The following is a 21,975-nucleotide window of genomic DNA, read 5'->3' on the forward strand; positions in this document are numbered from 1 at the left end:
TCAATATTGCAGTGAATATAAATCCTAGGGTCTTCAGCATAAGCTACACCTTTAGGAATCTTTGAAAATGCACCTATGGAATCATCTTGCTTAGATATCTCAGGGATAATTTTGAATACAGGCCTAGGACATTTTATGTTTTCCATGATAGTAGGGTTTGCAATAAATTCAAGAGCAGAAGAAGAAGCCATTTGAAAAATACCTTTAGCTACCTGATAATGTTTGAATTATTGAAATAAATCACTTCACACCTTCGCCTTGAATGCCTTCACTCAGATTTTGCACTCTGTGTTTGATTTGAATGCTTGATGAATCAAAAATGAGGGAAAACTGATGATATTTAATGACTTATCCTTCAACAACAGCATTAAATGCTCACTGGTTAAGTGAAAACTTAACATATCTATCGGTAAAGAAGAAATATATCTTCTCGCTGTCAACTGAGGGTAATCTGCATGATATTAAACTTGTTGCAATACCCCCAAAGGGTTACATCTCAGTTGGATAAAGAATTTCCTACCGGTGGAGTAATACTTTGATCTACAAGTGAAGAAATAGTCTCATCAACATTCCGATCTGTCTTCCTAATCTATTGTTTTGAAAATTCTTTCTTTACCTCTTCATCCTTCTCTTTGCCTTTTAAACTGGGTTCTTTATTACTTGTCGGTGAAGTCTTGCTTCTATAAAATTTTGCAATATGTCCAATTTTGTTACAAGCATAACAAGTCACATTATTCTTCTAAATAGCCTTTCCATATCCTATGCTAGTTTGTGTTCTACATTGATTAGATAGGTGCCGAAATCTTCCACAAACATAACATCTTACATTCATTCTGCAGTTCTCTGAATTATGACCAACTTTGTTGCATTTGGAACATTGACCGGTGGGTGCATTAATGTTCTAATTATTTCTAGATCTACATTGATTTTCTCTATGACCATACTTGTTACAATTAAAGCATTTTCCATTAAATTTGTAAGCATTAGATTGTCTTACTGGTTTACTATGATCATGATTGTTTGCAGTACCGAAACTTTCACCAACTTCAAATCCAGGTCCATTAGGTTTTTGACTTTTTCAGCATATCATCAAGTTCCTCTGAACTTTTCTTGAATTTCTCTTTGTGTTGATTTGTCGTAGCCAACTCATTTTCCAGAATTCCCATTTGTCTCATAAGTTCAATTTTATCATGTTGCATGTGAATCAAATTTGTCTTTAACATATCATTTTCATGATTGAGTCTTAGATTTTCATTTCCAGCATCATTGAGTCTCCTAGTCAAGTCATCTTCATTCTTCTTCTTGTCTTCAATGTCTTTACAAAATATCATAGTCATATCTTGCATTTCATTCCTCATAGTATTGTTTTCTTGTCTCAACTTGTTCACAAGTTCATTAAGAGTTTCCTTTTCATCATTATCATTATGCATCTTCTCATGAAGTTCTTTTCTTTTATTTTTGGCTATAGTAAGATTCTCCTGAAGTCCTTGAATGAATTCTTGTGCAGTCCTTAGATCATCTTCAAGTTTGATATTCTTCAACTTCTCTAAATCATAGTCAACAAGAGATCCTTCCAATTGCTATCTTAAGTTCTCCATCTATACCAGTGTCAGAATCTTCCTCAAGCTGTTAAGCTTTTGAAAATAGAGGACTAGGCTTTGATACCAATTGTTAGGATTAATAATAGTCCCAAAGATACTGAGGGCGGGGGGGTGGTGAATTAGTATCTAACTGGTTAACAAAATATTTAACCTTATTAAGTATTTTGCATTCCAAAATAGTGTACAGGTAAATAAGAATTAATGCAGTAAATAGGAACAATAAAGACAACATAGAAAAAACACCATAACACAAGATGTTTAATGAGGAAACCCGATATGGGAAAAACCTTGGTGGGATTTGTGACCCACAATATTACTCATTGGCTAATGAATAAATATTACTTACAATAAGGGGCCTGCACATGCAAGAAGGCCAACTACCTAGAGCTCACTGCTTAATTTACAAGATATAAGTCTCACTGACTTACAAAAATGGATTATCAAAATCCAATACAATGTACTGATTCAAAGTAGCATCAACTATGCCAGGTTCAGTACCGTTTTAAGCTCATTCTATAATCAAGACCTTCGCTATCAACTTATATCTTCTTATACAAAAATATCATTCATTCATGCTATCCTTCTACCATATTTACACAAAATGACCTATACGATCTCATATATATATGAGTCTTTTACAATATTCCATGTCGGCTTTACAAAAGATAATTATATTAAATAGAATAAACAAAAGTTTATTCCCTATTGGCTAGGGTGCGGGTATGCATTGTAGCCACTGTCGGTGAAGTGCCTACCAATGTATGTAGATGTCTATATCGGCACTGGTGCCTGCTAGTGGCTTTACTAGATGAATGCCAGAAGGTTGCTAGAAGGTTGCCATCAATGACAACACCATCATTTGTCATTAGAGTGTAGAATGCCAACAGAGTTATAAGATTCAATATTGAGGATGCTATTCAGTTTGTGTTATTCAGTATTCTAGTTTATGCTCCCAAATTGCTATATCTTTAGTTGTGGATGTGTGGGATGTATTCTAGATGTTGATGTATGCCTTTAGTTTGATTGGTTCATAATTTGGAAATCCACAAATGAATATTTCAGGTTGACAGTCAGTTATGTTGATGTTCTTGTGGTCCGATAATGAGATGATAATGATTTTGTTTATCTAAGTTGTTGCGGTTGTTGTGGTGCAATTAACGTTGCTTGTGAATATCTCTAGATCATGTTATGTGCATATTGGTGGTCTGCATTGATTATTGTGCATGTTATTGAAGATTTTCTTTGTCCAATGTCACTCTTCATGTTATGCAACATTCTTGGTGGTTGTACCATGTTGTGGATGACCGAGGTGTAATTGTTGGAGGTGTTCAGTATTTGTGGTATTGATTTGGGTTTAGACTATGTCTTATCTGACATTGTTTTGGTCTGCATGTATTGTTGTAGCTAGTGAGGTTATTATTTTGTAATTTGTATTGAGCGTTTAGCCAACCTATATTTCATGGGTTGAGGGTTTGTATAAATAGATGTAATAATCATGTAATATGTATGTCTGTGAGTGTCTGCAATCTTTGAGAGTGTGTATGATCAAGTTGTATGTGATAACAAGTGATATGATCTTTTGGAAATGTGAAGAGAATTGTTGCAGAGTAGACTGTGTACTTAACTGAAATTGTACTCAGGCATATGAAGATATTATCTTCATAGTTCATGTGATCCAAATTGTAGTTTGAAGGTATTTGTAAGTGAGTGAGACTTCCTATAAGGAAGTGAGCCTTCCCTAAAGGTTGTAGCCTTTTTGGGTTTCTTATTTTGAGCAGTGAGTTCTAGGTAGTGTACTTGAATGCATGTGCATTTCCCATTGTAATATTCACATTTACTCCTAATAGGATATTATCTCATTATGTGTAGGTTCCCATCATGGTTTTTCCCTTAACCGATTTTTCCATGTAAAAAACCCTAGTTTTATGTGTGTTATTGATCTAGTATTGTTTCATGATTTAACTATTAATTATTAGATCTATTTTGTGGTTAAAGTTGCAATTTTTTTTATGCAAATTGATTCAACCCCCTTAGTTTGTTGCATTGTTGACAATACTCCTGTCTCCAATCACTAATTTGCAATGGCCTTTGGTCAATGTAGAAAGTTGACAGCAAGATATCTATAGCAATAACAATATGTGTTATGTGCACAACCCTCCAATAGAGTGCGACTAGCATGACATGTTAGTCAAACTACAACCATTATTTTCTTAATCAAACCAACTCTCCCAATGCATTTCCAACTTAATGGCCTATGTTTTCCTTATCTAATTACAAGTCCTAATGAAATACTGCATGCTTTCCTTATGTATTTCCTTATGTGACTAACATGGTGTGGTGCCTAACATTGCTTGTAACTGAGTGCGACTAACATGACATGTTATGCATTTCTGCACCCACACTTTTTCTAATTCAAAACTATTTTCTCACTCCCTATAGAACTTTATGACTTATTTCTTCTCTATCCAATTGTGCAACCAAACAAACTTCCAATTGTCATCTCTTTCTTTTCTATGGCTATTGACTCCATGCAATCTCCATGCATATTCATTCAACCTGCACAACTCTGCTAACTTGATGCAACACCATATCAACCAATCTGAACTTTACTCTGGGATATTCATCACTACTTCATCTTCTTCTTCATCTTCCTCTGGGGAACTCATCCTCCCTCATCTTCACCAATACTGCAACTATTGACATCTATGTCATCTCTACATGCCTTTGTATCTCTGACCAGTGAGTGTGAAACATCACTCTATCCAACTGCACTTGCTCTTTGTGACACTTATCATCTCTTTTGTCTATATGTATGCTCTTAAATTCATGCGCTTTGTTTATTTTGATGTATGTATGCTCTTATAGACACTCAATGATTCATTTTAGCTTGAGATATATCTTTTATATATATTTGACATTATTGTACACTTGGACATTAATTATTGCTTTATGATATGATATGTAGTAGATAGTTGGATGCATACTATATGTTACATGATTTATGCTTTATTTGCATGATGGATGGATGCATGTCACCTATATTCTATATGCTTAGATGCTCGTATAATTTATGTACATGATGAATGGATGACTTCTATGTGTTTATATGCTTATATGCTTTATATTTGATGATCATATGGGACATGTGATGATGATGATGATGATGATGATATAATTTATACATGGTTATTATTATGCATTGGTACTTATGTATCGATCATGATGATGCTTCTTTACTTATGATGCTTATGCTTATATGATGATGTGATATCTCTACATGATGATGCATGAAAGTTACCTACATGTGATTTATGATATTACACTGATGGTAATTATTGAATGCAATTAAAATGAAATCCAATGTGCTCTATGACTTATAATGAATGCAATTAATTGAAATGCAAATAAATGTAATGATATGATAGAAAAAAAAATGTTAATACCAAGTGTACTCAGTCATCAATAAGAAAGATAAGGACATCAAGAATAGAGGGAAAACAAATCCCAAGGTAAGGCAACAGGAGGACTCTAGAATAGTGGGCTCCTAGTAACCACACTTTGAATGGTAATGGGCCATTTGAAGGGCATTCATATGACCGGGATCAGCTCATAGCTTACTTCTCTTCTCTTCTCTTCTCTTCTCTTTTCTTCTCTCTAGTTCGAAGGCAAGGACCGAATTGTGCCGACAAGTCATGGATCTCCCCCGCCAGACTTCCATTGGCTTCAAGGCTCAAGGCAAGGTCAATTTTTATAGCAAGTCATGGTGGTCCCGAGTGAGTCACTTTCTCAAGAATGAAATGACTATACTTGTACGCGATCTAGTCATGCAGCTGCAATACTGAGACAATGTCAACACTAAGTGGTGTAAGGCAACGACTACAAAAAATAATTCTCATCATTAAATAAAGCTTTTAGTTGGTATATACATTACTATGAACAAATGATTGAATCAAACAAGTTTAATTCACTTAGCACTAAAAGCTAGTGATCCATTTCAGTTCATAGCCAAATTTACAGTCATCCCATTGTGCTTTTTATCATCATTGAGCTTCAAAAATGTTGGAAGATAGTACAAACATCAAGGTATAATTGAACCATGATGACCTGAGTACTTCTTACATGGATTTTTATTTTTCAAGAGTTACAGTAATCTAGGTATATGACACCAAGATGACCTAAGCATTGCTTGCGTTAAACAAACAAGAGTCAACCCTTTTCATATGTGAAGTGGAAAGGTCCTCGATGATCTCTTTGTCAATTTTGTCCTTAGACCCATTCACATATATCTAAATATCAACTCACAAACAATAGAAAAAGAAAATATCACGCCCCATCCTTTCTCCTCTAGTCCATGATATCCTTGAGCTACTTAGGAAACATGATAACAAAAATTAGGATACCACAAATGAACATTCATGCTTATTCATGTCATTTATCAAAAAACATCATCTTGTTAGTTGATTTGAATTTTGATTTTGTCTTTCTTTTACACATGTGTTCAAGGTTTGTTTTAATGTTCATCATTGGTTTTCATGATCTTTTCTTTGCAACGTTAGTCTTATTGTTTGGTTGTCTATGAAGGAACACAAATGGACCACTGAGAGCGGGGGGCGAATCAGTGGTAATCAAAAACTTGAACTCTTCTAAATAATCTAAAATTTAATAATAAAAATCAATAATTCATATTTAGAGATATTAAACTCATTTCCACACACATAGGGAAAACCCATAACACAAGATATACAAGGAAAAACCCACAGTGGGAAAAAACCCTAGTGAGAAATGTTGCTAGAGTCTACTGCTCTAATCTTGCCTCATAAGTAAAAGTCTAATTAAAATGTTTATGGCCACCAACCCAAAGGAGAACCAACCCCTAAAATTTATGGGAACCAACCCAAAGGAGCACCAACCCCTAGCTTTATGGGCACCAACCCAAAGGAGCACCAACCCCTGATCTGAGCACCCAATCAAATGATTACAATAAAATAAAAGGATTATAAATTTATTACCTTGTTACAAATGAGATTTTGTAACTCATAGTTTATTCTCAGCACTTGAGTTTTACTTAACTCCTCTTTTCCCTCAATCTCAATCCTCTACTCTTTGATTTCTACTATCAGTCTCAACTCTCTACCTTCAACTCTCTTCTTTATTCTGTACACAACATCTCTGATCTCTAGTCTCTGGTCTCTACTCTTCACATCAACTCTCTTCTCTCAGTTTCATAGCTCTCTACTCTTTTCTCTCCTTTTTTTTCTTCACCTCATGCGCTACACTACTCAAACTCTTCACCACTGACTTTTTCATACATACTATTATCTCTACATTGAGCATGACAACAATAAAAACTTTCTTGCCATAAGATTAATTTGAATGATGTATAGGCTGATTTGATCTATTACATCTACCCTCTAGACTGATTGGCTGTCATCATTAATTGCATCTTCTTTGTCTTTAGATTTGCACTCTGATTTTAGATTACTAAATTTAGTAATCTTCACCTACCCATATTTTTTACATCTTATCTTTTGAAGATCATCCGATCTTCTCGATCCTCACGCTTGATTTTCTACTGGTTCTCTATTAAATGTGACTATCATCCTCAATTATTCCATCCTTAGGTAGTTTGATTTAAACAAGTGGGCAACAACCAATCCCTATCACCAACATCTGATTTGCCTTGTATATGCCACATCCTCAGCATCTCCCATTATGTCATCAACTCAAAATCAGTCAAACATCCATGTGGACCCCTTTTGTGTCAGCATTGGGTGAAATACCCATCACATTCTCAACATCACAAACCATACCTATGGGATGGTGGGACAATGCACCATCTTCCTCTTAAACACCCCACAAGATCATTTTTCATCTGACTTCTGGGCTACAGGATGGCAGGGTGCTCAAATTAGTTCACTTTTATTTTCTAAACGAGGTCATCTCCCTTTGGTTTTTCTCAGTGTGATATAGCGGGGGCCTCAACTTGCCTTGCTATTTGTTTCCATGTTGTGATTATTACTTGTTACAAATAGTTGCCATGTCAAAAGATTCTCCATCTTCCATACCACTCAATAGTCGCCATCTTGATTGAGGTGGTCCATCCACTTGATTCTTTCTTACCACACAATTGTTGCCAATTTGGTCAAAGTGTGGTCAACCCTCCTAATCAATGGCTATCATTGCATCTCACATTCCTTAGTTCCAAAATTGCCTGATCAGTCGATCAACCTTATTTTAGACACCAAGTCTCACATATATCTAAAGTGGGCTCTACCTTTTTCTTTATATGTCTATTAACATTTGATGGAAGTGTCGCTCATTTAGTCTTCATTATCATCAAGTCGTGTGCCATCCTATCTCTAATCCTTGATAGTGTTGGTCAGTAGACCCCTCACAAGTCTTGTCATGCCCAAACTTTTGGGAATGAACGGGATAATATTTGTTTTATAAATCACAACTTAAAACACTAAATTTGCTAACATGTAACACACTAGCAAGTTTGTCTCAACTATGTGTGAGTTAATCCTAACCACTAACTCAAGTAGGTGATATTAATTTAAATCAAATGCTGAACACTAAAAGAACTATTTATTATCTCATTGTTTTAAGTCAATAAATTAATTTAGTCAATTAATTGACGTAGATAAAATTAATCTCCAATAACCATTATTTGTATTTTTTTTTTCGAACTAATTAAATCAGTCCTAGCTCTTAGTTTATAAATGTCTATATTTTATTTTAACAATAATTAAAATAAGATTAAACTAAATCGCCTAAAGGGTCAATTATACTCATAATGAAAATAAGTTCTATAAAGTTTAATCTCATCAAATGCCTATATTTAGGTGGACCTATAATATTTCAACTTATTATAAAAATTTTAAAAGATTAAACTTCATAAGTATTTTAATCATCTTATATAAATTTACCCATATGTTTATTATAAACATATATAGATTAAAAACACTTAATAAAATATTTAATCTAAAACTTGCCCTATCCCTTCATATTTTTAAACTATATATATATATATATATATATATATATATATATATATATATATATATATCTGTGTGTGTGTGTGTGTGTTTCCACATTGTTATAAATTATCCATGCAAACCCTAACTTTATTATTATAAAAATAAAGTCATTTTTATCTCTTTCATTCCTTATTTCTTTCTTTACTTTTCAAATACCGTAACCCAAACTAGGTTAGGGTTTCGAATTATCTTTTTTTTTATGTAGGCGGGCCGAGTGTATATAGTGGAGGTCGAGCGACAGATTGTGGAGAAGGCAGAGGTGGCTGAAGTTTTTTTTTGGTTGTTGAGAGGGAGGCAGCGGAGGCCATGGGGTGGGCTCCCCACAGGGGGCAACCACTATCAAGCATGCGGGTCGCGGCCCATAGCCTGACAGCGCTGCCACTATGGGGCACCACCCACAGAGGTGGCCGGAGCCTCCCACTATGGGTTGCGGCCCACAGTGGCAGCTGCGACCGCTGCTGGGGGGTTGCTGCCGACTGTGTGCAGGGGGGAGAGCCCTTACCAATTCTTTTTTTTTTCTTCTTTTTATGATATATATTTTTAAAAAATATACAATTTTATTTCATGTTAAATTTTTTTTGTTTAAATTAATTAATATATATTATATATATATAAATATAAATATATATATTTATATATATATTACATATATAAATGCATGTTAAAAATAGGTGTAGTGTATATATATATATATATATTAGATGTTTTTGATACCCAGGCTAACTCTGTTATGCAAAAATACAAATATCATATTTTTTTTGATAAAACAAAAATCTTTTTTTTTAAAAATAGATTGATTTAAATATGCTGATTTAAATCAATGTATTTTTCTTTTTAAAATCAAATATCATAAAACAGAGATAAACTATTTGATTTTAGATTTATTTTCTGCAATTAAATGATTGACAGAATTCCATAAAAAAATTAAACAAGAACTATATAAATAGGATATTATTTAAATTAAAATAGACTATTTAACTCTAGGTTTTGTTTTTCTGCAAATAAGCATGTGACAGAATTTAATAATTCTAAACAACAACTTTATTTATCTAGATTCATTAGAATTTAACCTTAGAGATATGCAATAAGGAAATAGACTTAACATTTATTTTTAGAATTAACATGCAAAATAAATTTTCATTTTCAAAACTAACATGCATACCACAATATACTTTCAGTAACTATAGGGAACTTAATCCAAGATAAACATATTTCTTTTGCAACAAAATAATACTTAACAAAAATAATGAATTTCTTTAGAGTACATTTAAAATACATTATAGCCATCAATACAATGGAATCTCTCATTTCTATTAAATAAGGACCTTTAATTAAAATAAATATATTTTCTTTACAAAGTATCTACAACATATAGTTTTACATTCACACTGCTACAACTTTAAAATATAAACTATTCTATTTCTAACTCTTTTCCTGCAACACATAAGTCCAACAACTTCTACTTGTCTATTTCTTTTCTTTCAACAACCTACAAATAAAATCATAGGCTATGACCATGGAGTGCTCACCTTCCAGCCTAGGCTAACTAGTGGCCACCCCTGAACTTGGAGAACCAAGCCCTAGATAGGTTACACACATGCAAACACAACAAACAAGAGAAAACAATCACAAACATATTCCCAACCAAGGCTACACTGCACCACACAATGTGATGTATTTTCAAGGGTGGTAGTGGACCAAGTACCCTAAGGAGACTGCAAGTATGGCAAAACACAAAGCCACCTCATGGAAAACAAAGATTTATCATAAGTAAAATAACCCCACATCCTTATGCCCCCCAAGGCATTCATCCCTTATTTCCCTCCTTATGACCCCCAAATACATAAACAAGCCATGCAGCAAGGGTCACATAAATATCCCTTGAGATCACTCTCACAATGAGAGCCTCTCACTTGAGGGTTGTTAAACTTCTACCACCCACAAGACCATCCTCTCTCCCAAGAGTAGGAGGTCTTGGTTACTCCCAAAACACAGAATGCATACAAGAAATAAAGACATAATGCGTAATAATTTTCACAAAAGAAAAATGCAAGAACTAGACTTTTCTTACAAGCAACTCTTTTCAACATAACATGCAACATGAAAACTATACAAAGAGAAGTTAAACCAACCTTCAAACTACCCAAAGGTATGCTAGATTAGTTGAGGATGAGCAGCTCAATTCCACAATCCTTGTTTATCTACACTTAGCCCAATTCCTATACCAATTCCTTCCCTTTCAAAATTTCCTTGTCTCCAAAAATGGAGAGTGGGTGATTACCCACAAAATCTCTCATTCTTGCCTAAGAAGACCTCAGTGAGAGTTCTCACAGGTTTCTAAAATTGAAAAAGGAAAAGTCAGAAAAAGATCAAAAGGGATCTCTCATCAAAAAATAAAGTTAACTAACCTAGATGATGCCTTCTAAATTCAATTTTCGCACATCTTAGAAAAATCACTTTTTGGGATGATTAAATAGTCACATGGGAGTTGTCACATGCTTAAAATTACTCCTAACCTTTAGGTATACCTTATGGGCTTTAGGAAACACCTTTAAACTACCCCTAGGAGTCCATTTAACCCTTATTAAACCCATCTGAAGTTAATTTTCGGGTCAAACCTAAGTTGACAACCCCAAAGATTCTCTACCCAAGGAAAATATAGAACCACATTAAATTATTTGAAAAAGCTATGGTTAAAACAACTCCCTCCAAGAGACAATTCAAAAATCAAGACATAAATCAACACATGTGTCAAGTGACACAATAAAAATACTTTTACAAAATAACACATGCAATTTTGTCTCTTGTTGGATTTACACAATTTAATAAATTCAATTTAACACACATGCCACATTCACTTTCACAAATAAAATACGATACAAACGGGGTGTTGTCTCTCCAAATAGACAAACCCTAGTTTTACGAACGTACATAGGTCTAGGTTTGGTTCTCCATAATGTTTCCATGGTCACATGGATAATTTTCCTGCGCATCTCAATTACACATTAGTAATTCCAAATAACCCCATATAATATAAAACGCATGAATTTAAGAATACACATCAAACACTCTACATACAATTGACATTAACAAATCAATATCTCATATATCCCAATTTATCCACATAAGCCATTATCATAATCCTCATAATTTCATTCATTCATAAGATACACATCATATTTCCAGCACCAAAATAAAGTTTTGTAAATCCAGATATAGCTGACATATGTTAGATCAAGATTATCCAATCAGTGGATCTTTTAGGATTTCAAATTCATAACACATCAAAATGTACACCACAAGGTGAAATGATTCTATAACTTGGTTCAATTAATTTTCTCACCAATCTATCTATCTAACATAGCCCATCCTATTGAATTATAGCATTTATTAATAGGGTCAAACATGGTCAACTAAGTTAATCAAAGTTTGGTTGGGGAGGGCCTTACAAGTCTCATATCAGTTGATAGCACTTTGATGGAAGTTTCACACACATGTTTGGTTGTTCCAAGGTTCTTAAAGAGCACGATAGCTTGATGCTTCAATAGTTCTTTTTGCCAATCATCTTTGGTCAATCCAAACATGTTGACCTACAAAACATCGATAACTCTTTTTTGTCTTCCTTCACTATGGTGATAAACATATTGAGTTTGTCATAGCATATTTTCTGAAGCTTTATCGAGAAGACTCTATTGATCTCCAAGGCAGTCAAGAAGAGTTGACATGCAGAGTTGCGGAAACACTTTCCTTCTTTGGAAAATCCATAGATGACCTATAAGTGATGGAAATTTTCCTTGCAGATGTGTGGACACCATAGCAATAGACATGATGTGTTCTCCCTTTCCTCCTACAGAACCAAAAAATACTTGTCATGATTTTGTAACTACCTTGGTAGCAATTAATGTCTCACCTATGAAATTGCAAAACAGATTTATCTATCTTCACTGTTATGTGTGATGATAAACATAGTGTAATCTAAAATCATTGTTACACATTTTCTGAGTCATACCATTTCACCCACTGCACCCTTCATACTTATCCAACTTGCTTGTATTGTTCTTTTCTCAACCTATGCCAACCAGAGACAACACCAATTCTAACATTCTAGCCTTTATCTAGGGCATTCACCATCATGCATATATGTCACATGCATTACTTCAATTATTGACATCAATGATAATCTAATGCCAACAATCTTCCCCTTTGGCATTGATGTCAACCATGCTCAATTTCTCCTCCTTTGACAACAATGGCAAAGGGCGGGACAACCATCAATCTTTCTCATCTTCTCCCTGTTTGGCCTTCTTCACTTAGTTGGAAACCCATGTCACTCCCCCTTTGACAACTACAATGTACCTATGGTAGATACACATTACTTTGTACACTAATTAGACTTCTCCTCATGTGCCTACACATTTGCAACACCTAGTATCATTTTGATGACCCCTTTTTGACAAATAGTCTACCCTTGATAACCACACCAATAAATTGTGGATGCAAACTGCTTTTTATTTTCTTTGGAGAGCTAAAAAATTTCATGATTATCATGTAGAGACCACTTATATCTTCTCCCTATTCACTACACATTTGCAACACTAGTTATCATTCTACAAACTAAACTAAATCCCCCTAAAAAATATAATCTTTATGCTCCACTTTCCTTGGAGCACACAAACAATTCAAGGATATATAGCTTAAAGCTATGAGCTCCCCCTAAACTAAGCCCTTTGCATTATCATGCACTGATCTGTCACATATTTCATTTTCACTTTCTTCATAAGAATTCCTTTGTGCCTTTGTTATCTTGCTTGGTATTATTTCTTTTGTCTGCTACAAAATTTTTTATTAGATTTATTTTTGATTCCATGTCTACTGCAATTCTTCTTTCATTCCTTGAACCAATCACTCTTGTTGGTTTGTCCTCTATTCTCTTCTATTTTCTCTTCTACATAACACATCATGGTATACACGTACTCTCATCTTATTTTCTTTATTCTTCTTCTTTCTATTTTTTGCTCTACTTTATCTCTTTTGTACCTTCAAATGTCTTTTCTTTTCATCATTCTATGTGCAATCTTCCTTTGTGTTCATACACTCACTATTGTTCTATTGAACTGTAATTAGTTGCTCCTCTTACACATAACATTTAATTACTTAAGGTTTACTCAACCATACTCACTTTATGTGCATCTATACACTCATTTGTGCTTTCAACATAATTTCATACTGTCATGAAATTAAAATTCACTTCTTTTTTCTTGCTCATGTATGAATACATTGTAAGGGAATTATCTTGATTATCTTGCTTCACAATTTTGATCTTCTCAAGTCACTGATTATTACATTACCTTGCCACTTCAATATAACTACCTATAGTCCCTAAACTTGCAAACAAATGGTGCATGATAAATTGCTTCATACAGGCTACTATTGCTTCCATGAGCATTGACCTTTTAGCTTTAACACTATTTTGAATATCCAATTCTCTCTAATACATTCAACTCCCCTTATGCTCTTGTTATATAATTGCTCATTATCCTCATATTGTTACATCAGTCATTTCATGTTATGTTGCATCATACTTATCATTCAACTAATCCAATTATGTATATTCTTCCTTGTTGAAAAAAAGTATCATCACTAAAGTCTATGTGACACAAACAATGTGCTCAACTTTTCAAATCTGAATTCTAAATTGTGACATGGATCAGTCCTATTATAAAGAGCTCTGCTATAGCATAATTGTCTTCAACCACTCAACCATTTTCATAGTGTGGACTGACTACAAATTATCTTCAACACTTACAACAATATTCAACCTTATATATTTCAAGTATGCAACCACAATCAAAGACCATTTTATAGTGACCTTTATGTCAATAATGTCAAACCTTGATATGCTGCCAAGATATAAACTTCAGTAACTCAAGTGACTACAACAAGATATACAAATATCTTCTATAGAGTAAACATCGACTAAAATATGCATAAACAATTATTATTATTATGAGCTCCCTATCACTAGTTCTTGTCCTCTGAAACATCCTTGTACTTAATCCTTTTAGAAATTGGGGGTGAAATATTTGATCATGTTTAGCTCCCCCTAAGGTTCAACATCTCCTTAAGATCTAGGGGAAATTGTTTGTTTGTGCACTAGTACAAAAACAACAATATATGACTAAAAATCTACCAAAAATTGCATATAAATGACTAAATTTGATCACGTGATCATTAGTAGTTTATTGCCATTCATTAATTTCGCGACCAAATTTATGACTAAACTATTTTAGTCCTTTATTGGTTGTTTTGATTGATCAATTTGGTCATCAATTTGGTCATTAATTTAGTCATTGATTTAGTCACTAATTTAGTCACTAATTTACTCATAAACTTAGTCATTGATTGTTGTTATCTGGTCATTTATTTAGTCATGATAGTCACTAATTTAGTCATATATTTAGTCACTAATTTAGTCATATATTTAATTATTAATTTAGTCATTGATTGTTGTTATCTGGTCATTTATTTAGTCATGGTAATCACTAATTTAGTCATATATTTAGTCACTAATTAAGTGATATATTTAATCATTAATTTAGTCATTGATTGTTGTTATCTGGTAATTTATTTAGTCATATATTTAGTCACTAATTTAGTCATATATCGAGTCATTAATTTAATCATTGATTGTTGTTAAATTGTCATTTATTTAGTCATCATAATCATATATTTAGTCCTTATTTTTATTTACCAGTTTCCATTAATTGGTAGTATAGTCATGATATGAACAATTTATTAAATATCATAAATTTTATAATGCAAAAATAACATAATATTAAACTTGAACTAAAACATAAAAGCAGATAAAAATATTACATATACAAACAAGCTACAACATGCTATAATTAAAAGATTGATTCAAAATCATGATAAATAAAGATAATCTACAATAAAAATATAATGCTAACGAAAAAATTATGCTCTTTGCTCTTTAGAAACAATACTAGGCCATCACCAAATTATAGATCGTAAATATGTTATCTTAGCTTCTCTGTCCTATCTAACTTGTTGGCAACTAATACAAGTGGAATTACACTCAAGATGCCACAATTTAGCATTTGACTGGCATACTATGGCAATGCGCTCATATGAAGTAGGTATTGGAATTGGAGAAGCAACCATGGAGTTTACTACAATGGTCTTAGAGTTGCTAATGCTACCAACCCATTGAGTTTTCAACCCGCAACTGCTAGCAACTCTTGCTTCAAGCAACATGTTGCCACCATAAAGCTCATTCTCCATCAAAAAGTGTTGGCATTGTGTTGTCATTGATGTCAACCAGTATGGGATGACTACCAATATGTGAGATGTATGTGCAACACTGTCACGGAGGAGTATAGGTTGAGATATCTTTGATATCACCTTGTGTTGTAGAACACCAGTAAGGTAAGGAAGAGAATGTCATTCAGAGGAATGGTCACTGAGTCACCAGTACACAAGTTAGTGCCTAACTTGTGTGGATAAAATGGTAAGGTTATCGGTACTGGTATAGTTTGTTTGGGTTCCCATAGATACTGAGAGGGGGGGGTGAATCAGTATCTAACCAATAATAAGAATTTCTTAAGTTGAAACATGCAGAACATAATATAATAGTGTGCTGGTATGCAAGAACTAATGCAATAAATAGAATCAAGAATATCCACATGAAAAGTACACCATAACACAAGATGTTTAATGAGGAAACCCGGTGTCAGAAAAACCTTAGTGGGATTTGTGACCCACAATATTCACTCACTGGCCAATAAGAGAATATTACTTACAATAGGGGCCTGCACATGCAGGAAGGCCAACTGCCTAGAGATCACTGCTCAATGGGAAGTCACACTGACTTACAATAAGGATTATATTAATCCAATGACTTTTACTACTTTATAATAGCATCTTCAATGCTAGATTTAGTACTGGTTCTTTCTCTGTTCTTTACATATACCCTTGACCTATAATTCGCACATTAGGTCTGCCTAATAATTTCCTTTATGCTTCTTACATTATTTTTTTAAATGTCTACAATGATCTCCTTTATATACAAGAGTCATTTTACAATTTTCTAAGTCGGCTTACAATAATAAACAAAATATTACATACCAAAAATCCTATCGGCCTCTGTGCTGGTGTCCTTGTTGATGTGAGTGCACTATCTTGCCTATGTAATACTTGCCGGTATGATGTCTTGTCGGTGCCATAGGACTGCAAGGTTGCCATCAATGACAAAACCTTCAATCACATACAATGTCTCATTGGAGTGTTCATATGCCAACAATCTCCCCCTTTGGCATTGATGGCAACACTCATGAGAAATTTCAAAAAAGTATCCAAAAATGTGTAGTCCAAAAATGTTTACCAAAAATGTGAGAGCTCCCCCTGAGCATATGATTCTTGTGTTTTGAACTTTCTCATCCCACTACTCCCCCTTTGGCATCAATGACAAAGGTTGTCAAGATGTCAGTAGAGTTTGTAGTTTCATCTATCCATATCCTCAACCCTGTAGCTGGGTAGTTATTATCTGAAAAAGATCTCCCAAAATTAAGTTTAAACTATCCATAAATTTCTTACTATCTTTTATTGTTGTCTCGGTTCTTTTTACTGTATCGGCGAGATGCTGCAAATGCTTTGCCAATGTTTTGTTGCCTTGTGTTAATGCCTCTAAGATTTGCTTCCACAGAGATGCTAAATAGTGCAATCTTGGACTCAGTTTAGATCTCAAATGCTTTGCCTTGTTTATTATTCTCTCTTTCTCTCTTTCCAATTTGAGTAATTCTTCCTCAAAATTTGCTATCTTCTCTTCAAAAACTGATAATGAATCCGGTGAGTTGAAAAAATTGTCTACAAGTTTATTTATCTCATCATATGCCTTGCTTATTTTCTTGTCAATATCTATAGTCAAAAATTTTGTTTTACATGTATCTTTATACAAATTTTTGTATTCTTTCAACAAACTACATAGTTCTAGTAGAAGTGTGTCAAAATCTCTGTTACACTTCTTTATTTCCTCATCAAAGAATTTATGTTTCTCTTTCTCTACCTTATCCTTTACTGATTCTTCCTTTATTTTCTCAATGTTTTTAGAAATATATTTACACAATGTATCCAATTGTCCTAAAGAATCTTTATTATCTATGTTACAGTTTGGAGCTATTACCTTCAAAATTAGTATAGAATCATCTATTGCTTTATAAGCCTATGAACTGCAGTCAGTTATTTTCTTAATGGAGTCAAGTAGTACCTCAGTCACATTTGTTGACTTAAATGTTGATGATGATCCAATAATCTGAGTACCAATGGAAGTAACCATGCTTGTATTGACCTTTGGCAGGTCAGTTTGTGTCTACATTTCTTTTAGCACTAGTTTTCCCACTTCACTACTTACCAGTGGCACTATTTCCTTATGAACTTGTTCTAGAGCCTTTAGCTCTATTTGTTTCTTTGTATGTTGTGTTTTCTCTGTCTGTGCCTCAGTCTTTGCCTTTTTCTCTGTGTCCTCTGTCGGTTTCTCTGTTTTCCCTACTACTAGAGGCTCTTTAGCTATATCTGACTTGTTAGTTGTATCTTTATCAACTATTATGCTGATCTTTTGGGTATCAACATTTATAGTATATAGGACTTCAGAATTAGGATTGCTATCCTCTGCATCCATACTTTTTGCTGCTGGTTGATCCTCAGTAGTTGTAATTTTCACAGGTGGGGGTAGGTTGTCTTTAAATTTTATGCTTGGTGGTCCACCAACTTTGCCTTTCCCCTTGTCCCTATCCTTCTGATATACCTTTATAGGCTTAGGTTTCCTATATTCTTCTTGTTTTTCCTTGTCAACCAGGAATATATCCCAACCATCTTCTATTTCCTTTGTTACTTCAGTAACTCTTCCTGCCATCAGTGAAATATGCTGGTGTACAGTAGAGAATACTAACCGGTTTGCCTGAGCAATCAAATCATCAATTTCCTTGGGAGAGTTTATTGGATATACAACAAGTAGTTTCTCTATTTTTATTTTCTTATCTAATTCTATCACTGCTTGTCTTCTGGCCTCAAGTCTTTTGAACAAATCATCAGGAATTTCATTTGCTACTTCCATCAAAAATTTCTTGTACATGTCCATATGCAATATCACACTTTCCTCAACTTGCTCTTTCTCATCAGCAGATAAAGTGTCATAAATTTTTCTTATGTTTTTCAGTTTTCCTTCCTTTGTGATTTCATTTAACAATATATCTAGAGGTGCCAAGTCACTGTTTGTCCTTTTCTTTTTCTTTGGTGTCAGCTTCTTCTTGGGTGTGACCTTTCTAACTAGAGATCTCATTGCTTGTTGCTTTTGCCTTGTCCTTCTAGGTGAAGGAGTGGTTGCCGGTGAGGGATCTCTTTTTCTAACAACTCTTTTAAAAGTTGTTGGCATGTCACCTTCCGAAGAAGTACCTATCGGTGATAGATGAGCTTCAGGTTGTACAGCTGCCAACTCATCTTTTGTTATGTCAGTTTTGTTTAGTACATCTTCCTTAAGTTGTTAGTCTTTTGAAAGTAGAGGACCAAGCTCTCATACCAATTGTTAGGGTTCCCACAGATACTAAGAGGGGGGTTGAATCAGTATCTAACCGGTAATAAGAATTTCTTAAGTTGAAACATGAAGAACAAAATATAATAGTGTACCAGTATGCAAGAAATAAAGCAATAAATAGAATCAAGAATATCCATATAAAAAGTAAACCATAACACAAGATGTTTAACGAGGAAACCTGGTGTGGGAAAAACCTCAGTGGAATTTGTGACCCACAATATTCACTCATTGGCCAATAAGAGAATACTACTTACAATAAGGGCCTGCACATGCAAGAAGGCCAACTGCCTAGAGCTCACTGCTCAATGGGAAGTCACACTGACTTACAATAAGGATTATATTAACCCAATGACTTGTACTTCTTTATAATAGCATCTTCAATGCTAGATTCAGTACTAGTTCTTGCTTTTTTCTTTACATATAACCTTGACCTATAATTCGCACATTAGGTCTACCTAATAATTTCCTTTATGCTTCTTACATTCTTTTTTAAAATGTCTACACTGATCTCCTTTATATACAACAGTCATTTTACAATTTGCCAAGTTGGCTTACAATAATAAACAAAATAATACATAACAAAAATCCTATCGGCCTCTATGCTGGGATACATCTTTTCTTCTGTGCTGGTGCTAGTGTCCTTGTTGATGCCGGTGCACTATCTTGCCTGTGTAATACTTGCCAGTATGATGTCTTTCCGGTGCCATGGGATTGCAAGGTTGCCATCAATGAGAAAACCTTCAGTCACATACAATGTCTCATTGGAGTGTCCATATGCCAACACAGTGTATCATCGGCAAGGAAAGGATGTCAACTAATAAGTGATGTGTTGAAATGGGGAAGATAGTTCAACCAAGTGAGTAGCTGCCAACCAGAAAATGTCATGACCAATGTACAAATAGGATGGGCAAGGTGCTTGAGTTGTTGTTTGTGATGAAGAGGTAGAATGATACCTAAATCACATCAACAGAGGAGAAGGATGAAAAGGTCATCAGTATACTATGAGGTTGCAAAACAACAAGACTTCCATCAAGTGAAGATGCAGTCATCGTGAGAAGCAATGACTGACAGTGAATGTGCCTACACCAGATTGCATGTGCATGTTTGAATATGTGTTGCACAAACAGGGAAGCCACATGAGTGCACTATAGGATGTAGATGAAAAGGAATCACTCTCATCCGTAAGTGGAACTTATCTCCTATTATGCATGGTGTGCATCATAGTTCAATGAGATAAGAAATATGAGATAAACACAGGTGTTTGAAGGCTCACACCAGATCTACTAGTGAAACAAAGGAATGCCTAGATTTCATGAAATCAGGGATATACACTGGACTAAGTGAGAAGCCATGTTGAGATGCCGATACAGTTGAAGTATGATGGGTTTGTCACTTTGAAAAACCAGTTGAGATATGTTGGTATTATGAATGAATTTGTCATGTGTTACATTAGTTTTGTCATTGATGTCAACACTTATCTTCTTGGAAGTCTACATTCTTGATTTGGCACTATGGTTATATTGGTTTATTGTTGAACAGGCACATTGTGGTCCCAACATGGTTAGTGGCTTATGCACAGTCACTAGTATATGCTTCACCGGGAGGTTATATGGTTCACTGGCAGTGATGATAACTTGTTATCATCTGGAGATCATTTGGTTATGTCAAAGACGTGGATTGGATGTTTGGATTTGGTGTTTTTCTTATTGGTCTAATCGAGTTCACATATTTGCCTTTACCGACAGATAAATCTAGGTTATGGACCGGTACATGATATCTATTCCAGATCAACACGACATGTTTTGGAAATGGTTTATTGATTGGATAATGTGTAAATGTATTGAGGTTACATATTCTATCCCATCAAGACTTATTGGTAATTGATTTAATTCCAATATCTTTAGTGAGCCAATCTTAACATAAGGTCTTAGGTTTTGTATAAATGATTGTAAGATCTTATTGAAGATCATCATTATGAGTGTGTGCAAATAAGAAGATCCTTGTGCGAATCATGCAAACATTATCTAAAGTTTGAAAGAAAGATTATGAAGGTATTTGGCACTCATGGTCAAAGCTTAAATCAATACTGAATCTAGCATTGCAAATGATATTGTGAAGTAGTACATTGTTATTAGATTTAACCATCCAATTGTAGTCAGTGTGCCTCCTATTTTGTGATTGAGTGGTGAGCTCTACGTGGTTGGCCTTTCTGCATGTGCAGACCCCATTTATATACACTTACTATCTGCAGTAGTATCATCTAATTGTGGGTAAGGTTTCCCATCATGGTTTTTCCCCTTACAGGGTTTCCACGTCAAAATATTTGTGTCATGTGTTGTGGATGTTGTTTCTCTTTCTATTTCATGCATTAAGTTAAACCGGTACTGCTATAATAGTTAATCTATTTTACAAGCATTTAAGTTTATTTTACCAACACTAATTTTCAAGTTGGATTAATTGGTTTTGGGTTATAATTTATTGACAACTTGTTCACAACTGATTAACCCCCCCCCCCTCTCAGTTGTCCTTCCCAGTTCCTAACAATTGGTATTAGAGGTAAGTCCTATTTTTCCATAAGCCTAATAGCTTGAGGAGATCCTATGGCAACAAATATTTTCAGGAAGGATAGTCTAAAACTTGATGGAACTAACTATGGTATATGGAAGATCAGAATGGAAACACATCTGAACTGCATTTGAAGAGATAAATGGGATGTTAATAAGAGTGG

This window comes from Cryptomeria japonica, chromosome 1 (assembly GCF_030272615.1).
Source record: "Cryptomeria japonica chromosome 1, Sugi_1.0, whole genome shotgun sequence".
Lineage (NCBI taxonomy): Eukaryota > Viridiplantae > Streptophyta > Pinopsida > Cupressales > Cupressaceae > Cryptomeria > Cryptomeria japonica.